Raw genomic sequence first — 6,566 nt, 5'->3', positions numbered from 1 at the left:
CAAGGTCACAAAATGCCGGGTGCGCAAGCTCAAGGTCAGTAAAACAGAAAGCTTGATAAGGGTGGAGGCGTTCTCATCCAAAATAAGAGTGTGGATCGTGGGAACATTTGGGGGTGATAAGCATGTGTATATACATACATAATACACCTTGTTATTTATTATAGTTATAGTTGAACAGAGCACTTAAAAAAATAAAAAAAGAATTAAACTGATATATACTTATGAAATGAAGAAGATGTACATTGAAGACTTTGCATTTAATTGCTGCTCAAGTGTGCAATATGAAGAAGAGCAGCTCACTAAGGAGTGGAGCAGGACCCTTGCTTCGCAGAAAAATTAGATTTACTGATCGACGAAAAGATAGTAAGCTTCTTGGAAGATGTTCATGTGAGCCATCTGATGAGGAAACTTGGGGAAGATGGACATGTGCGACACTTTTACTTTAATAGACTAAGTATGACGGCAATGTATAAAATTAGATTAAATACGAATTTAAATATAGGAAACGCAGAAAATGTAATTTCACAATATAAAATGTATCATAAATATACAAAGAAATTATGTAAGTATTTTTAAGTCAATGAAATAATCTGAAGTTGAGCATACCTTTGCTCTCTCAACAGTAAGGAAATACATGATATAAATACAGCATCCGCAATATAGCGCAGATCAGTTTAATTTAAAAGCTGAACAGCACAAGATATTAATAATCTTTTTATAATTAAAAGAAAAACAAGAAAAAACTAACAAAATATACTTACATCTAAAAAAAATACTTTTATAATAAATTGAAAAATATATAATTTTTTTTATTTGTTGCTCAAATGACATTTTTATTAAAATCATTCTTAATTCAAGTAATATGTACTTCAGCATAATGTCGTTGGCCCTCTGAATATGATTAAATACGAAGTGGCATGCGCATGTGTTTGGATATTCAGTGATTTCTTTTTGGAGACTTCCGCAGCAACTCAAATGCCTCTCATATTGTGCTCCAAGAAATTCTTGGTATTACGTTGCTCCCCTATCCGCAGGAGGAATAATATCCTCAAACCATTCTAAGAACTCCTCGATTTGTTGGATGATGTTAAAAACCATTTCTTATTCCTTTGCAGCTACTGAAGACGATGTACTGAACCGTTAAGCGGATTGTATTCAATTAAATGATCATGCATAAGAGTACAATAGGCTTCAGTATTTGGTGGACTTGTAGTTGATGATAAGTTGATGGAAATGTGTACGTCAATGGGGCCACTTTTAACACTTTCTTGCTGATGCGATAAGTCAATAACAATAATGGGCGCGTTATCAATGAATTCTTTGGGACTCAAGAGCGGTTGAGGCTCTTTCATGTGTAGCTCCAAGTGTGTTGTGTCCCATTAATGAGTGATGGATTCATATAGCAGTCCCAGCTACGGAATGCCGTAGGCAGGGAGCTGTGAGCTGCTTTTAATAATATTAAATATTTTTAACTTCGTCTGATCGCATAATGTTATATGTGGCATTTTCCATGTTATCTTGACAATATTTATTTTATGTTATTTTATCTTGAAAATATTTATTTTATATTTTATATATATTTATTTTATATGAGCTTGCACCGATTTTACTCTCGAAAGCATTCGCCATATTTTTGCTCATAAGCAACATTAGCTCGTGCTTACAATTGAGTATGAGTTTGTTAAAGTCTTCAGCAAACCCTAATAGCAATTTAAGTGGTATGACGAAATTGAAATACCCCTTGTCATTATGATCTGATAGTTTGTATTTATCTTGATTAAACCACCCAGCATATTGAAGCATATTACCTTCATGTTTATTTAGTCACTAGCTACCGAGGCACGTCCAGGGGTACCCAAACCAAACTTCGATCTTGGTGGATAGTTATCCAATAATGATTGATAGCTATCAATAGCAGGAGGAGCTGTAGATGAGCTTCCATTCTTAATTCGAGTGAAGACTGAAGAACGACTAATATAGCTTGTACTAAGCCTATCTTATAGCAGGCAAAAAATATACAATAAGCATATATTTTATCAAACATGTGTGGTTTATTTTTATTTTATTTTATTTTTTTTTTTTGTGTACAATCTTGCTTATTATGTTTTCGTTTTTAAAATTTTAACAAAGAGCAGATTAAATATTTTTTGGGGTTTCGTTTAAAATTCTATTCAACAGCAGATTTTCGTCTTTCTGCCCTTTGCTGGCGGCAGCAACCACTCTATATAATATTCGAAAACATTATGTATTCACGTAGATAGGAAGTATCTTCATCATGTGTATATATTGTACGATATTCTTCCATTGGGGATTATTTCTGCATCTGCATTACCCCATTCCCCTTCTCCCCTGTATCTCCTTCAGTCACTGTTACGAGTAGCGCCTTCGTAGCTTGTACCAACTAGTGTAATACATCCTCCGAGAACACTAAATGTAACATGCTGACATTGAGCGAATGAAAAGGTGACTGGAAACAAAAATGGTTGCGTTTCCCCACGTCTTAAAGAGAAAAGAAGAGTTTTCACACCCCCACGGGCGTCGTATACACCTGAAGTAGAGGTGCTATAGCTTGCGCTTGAACAATTTGAAATGTTTCCCAACCGCCCGAAATCCGTTGAATCCAAAACATGTTCTGTGTGTGCGTTTCTGCGATCGCCGAAGTGGACTTCATGAATATCAATGAAGTAGTAAAAACCTTAAGCATAAGTGTCCGCAATTATAACCATCAAATTTTTTAACTCTATGATAATTGTATCGTATATTGTTACCCAAATATTGTATGACCTCCATCTAGTGGCTGCAAATTTCCAAAATTGTCGAAATAATTTATTTCATTACCATTTTTAGTGTAAGCTACCCAGTGTGTACCACCCCCTCTTGATGAATCTTAATTAATAACCCCACATGCATTTCTCCATTGATCTTTACTCTAAAGTAGGGAGTCCCGCATAAATACGCCCCTAAAGTTCAGCATGTGTTTACGAGCGAATTTCAAATTATCAATATTTGAGAGAGGTTTGTTGGGTAGCTGCCTTAAAAGTTTTTTGTCGATGTGGTCGAAGGTAAAGCCCCTTTCCTCCATCTTTTGATTGTGTCGTTTGTTGTCCTCCTCCTACCTGCAGCTGTTGCTCAATCCCACGCTCGCTCTTATAATTGTGGGTCCGCTTTGTGTCGTTCAGCAAGCTCTTTGTTTTGGGAGTAAGCTATATCGTGTTCTCTACAGGCAGTATCCAATGGGTTTATACCCTTATCACCGCCTTCTAAACGCTTTTTAAGTTTGGTGCCTGGTCCACAGAATTGATAGCCAGGTATATGTAACTCGATGGGTAAACTATTAATAAGATTATTCACTAGACCTCCACCTCTATAGTGATACGTTTACAGTTTACAACAAAAACCTCTGGAGACCAATATTAGAAAGCAAACCGATTAGAAGTGTCGCAGTGAGCAGATCGTCATCATCATCATCATCATCACCGTCCTCATGTAGGAGGGCACTTACAACTGCGAATAAAGTGTTTTTAAAATCATTGGAGTTTAGTCTTCGGCGGCGGTAATGGAGAGCAATATCTTAAATGTGCGAGAAAAACCTTACGCTGATGATAGCATAATTAGCAAACAATATCACACTTATGCACCCTATCACCAATCCTTCAATCCTAATGATGAAGTTCGAATTACCATTCAAAATCAGGATCTTTATGTATTACCTCATGACAGCTTCCTTAATGTTGAGGGTTCAATCAGTTTAACTGATAAGAAGGTGGTCAATACGGGTGAACTCAAAAATAATTGTATGGCATATTTATTTGATGAAATAAAAAAGGAGCTCAATGGAGTTGAAATTGATATACGCTTCGATGGTGTGACTTCTACAATTAAAAACTACGTTTCCTTAAATAAACATGAATTAATCAAGATAAATACAAACTATCAGATCGCCATGACAAGAGGTGTTTCAATTTCGCCATACCACTTAAATTGCTATTAGGGTTTGCTGAAGACTTTAACAAACTCATACTCAACTGTAAGCATGAGCTAATGTTGCTTATGAGCAAAAATATGGCGAATGCTTTCGAGAGTAAAATCGGTGCAAGCTCATATAAAATAAATATATATAAAATATAAAATAAATATTTTCAAGATAAAATAACATAAAATAAATATTGTCAAGATAACATGGAAAATGCCACATATAACATTATGCGATCAGACGAAGTTAAAAATATTTAATATTATTAAAAGCAGCTCACAGCTCACTGCCTATGGCATTCCGTAGCTGGGACTGCTATATGAATCCATCACTCATTAATGGGACACAACACACTTGGAGCTACACATGAAAGAGCCTCAACCGCTCTTGAGTCCCAAAGAGTTCATTGATAACGCGCACATTATTGTTATTGACTTATCGCATCAGCAAGAAAGTGTTAAAAGTGGCCCCATTGACGTACACATTTCCATCAACTTATCATCAACTACAAGTCCACCAAATACTGAAGCCTATTGTACTCTTATGCATGGTCATTCTTTCTTATGCATGTTCCTACGATCCACACTCTTATTTAGCATGAGAACGCATCCACCCTTATCAAGCTTTCTGTTTTACTGACCTTGAGCTTGCGCACCCGGCATTTTGTGACCTTGATCTTGCAAAACAAAAAAATGTTGTTGTTAAGCAGCTGACTTTTTTTGATCCCAGAACATATTATTTTTTTTTTTTTTGTGACATTGAATCTTATCTCCTAATCGGCCGGATGATCCCAGAACATATTTCTTATCCTAGAACATACATATCCCTACTACTGATGTCAATGAATCACCTTCGCGTTAGTGAATATAATTCAATTCAAGTAAGATATTCTACATTTAAATGATCGGGTCTGTACTTATTGATCTTTGCTAGTTTATTAGTAATGACAAAGTAGGTTTGTAAGACTCCTGTTGTTAATGGATCCCAGCATTTAGGTTATCTAAAATGGGTCGCTTATTCACCTAACGTTACATAATCTTCTGCTCAGCTTATCTGTGCTTTGCATACTTCTGGCAAATTTCGGAATATAATATTTTTGATGATAGACAAATCATGATGGAGGCTAATCCAATTGCTTCTTTGAATCAATTATACCATTTATATTGTTGAAATTTATATTATTATAAGTTTTATAGGGGAGATATTTCTTCGCATGATGTGTGTCCAAGAGCTTGTATTGATACTGCATTTCAGACTTGTATTATTCATAATTGCTCCGATGAATGAATGGGCTGTTTCTAACATTTAAGGCAAGTTGATCAGTCTTTTCCATTGTATCTAGTCTACTAGCTCCACTGTTACTTTCCCTAAGTCTTTTCATAGGCTGGCTTGAGGTTTTATTGTAAGAATAAATTTTCTGCTGATTATTCACAGAGTTGATTTAGCTCTGCTGAAATTCCTGATGCAGTTGTTGACTGTCTTCTTGACTATTTTGATTTTTTATTTTGACAACTATTACTTGAATTCCGGCGAGTATTAATCGCAGAAGACTTACCTTTTCTGGTTAGTTTGGCTTTAATTGTATCTTCTTGTTTAATACATTGTTTTCATACAGCCCTTTCCTTTGATCTACTCATTTAGAATATCTAATCTAGCTTATATTATAATATAAATAATATATTTTATTGTGGTTTTGAGGCCATTTGTATATAATATAGTATTGTTTTGGTCGCTTGCAAGACTAAGTTTGTTTGCTATAATGTAAGACTTATTCTCTAATTCTTCAATAGGCTTACGAAGATTTCAAGTGCAACGAATGTTGTAAAGTCGTGTTCTCAATACTTCATATGGCATTAGCGCTCTTAGTTTAATTTGCCTGTGACAACTGGGAAATTCTTCAAGCTTCTTTAGCTAATTGCATCTCGATGTGCTGAGATTTTGTGAGGTACCGTCATAGGTTGCCACATGCTACAATGAGGACAGCGCGTGATTTAAATGGGCTACTGAGATCTCAAAATTCATCTTCAGTTTGCTGCTTATTTAGTCTTGAAATGTTGATAATTTTTGATTTTCTTTCATGTATGGTATTGTGTTGAAATTCACTTTGCTTTGCACACATATACATATATATATATATGTGTTTATATAGATAATTATATATGGGTAGATATGTATTCGAAATCGGAAGTGGTCAAAAGAGAATGAGAGAATTTGCATAAAAGAAAAAGTAAAATTTGAATTAATGCGTGCCGTTAGCAATAAGCCAAACAAAGAACAAATGAAAAGTAAAAACAAACCTCGACCTGTCTTGCGCAGTATACCCTGGGCCCACTTAGAAAGGTAGACTGGGTATATTGGCCGTGGGCAAATGTATGTCACAGGCAGGTCAGTTCGACCTGATACAACATAACTGTGTCTGGCTGTCTGAGTGGTGCATCTAACAGCAAAGTTAAGCCAACCTAAACACAGTCGTATGGAAGGCTAAGAGGACGAGTCGAACAGTGAGTGTGTGTGTGTGTGCAGTGGCATCTTTTCAGTATTTTTGGTATTTTTTGTATATTTATATTATCCAACTTACTCAGAGAAGCAATCC

The sequence above is a fragment of the Drosophila hydei genome, unplaced genomic scaffold, assembly GCF_003285905.1.
Source record: "Drosophila hydei strain 15085-1641.00,03,60 unplaced genomic scaffold, DhydRS2 tig00008150-arrow-arrow-pilon, whole genome shotgun sequence".
Lineage (NCBI taxonomy): Eukaryota > Metazoa > Arthropoda > Insecta > Diptera > Drosophilidae > Drosophila > Drosophila hydei.
This window is presented reverse-complemented; position numbering follows the sequence as displayed.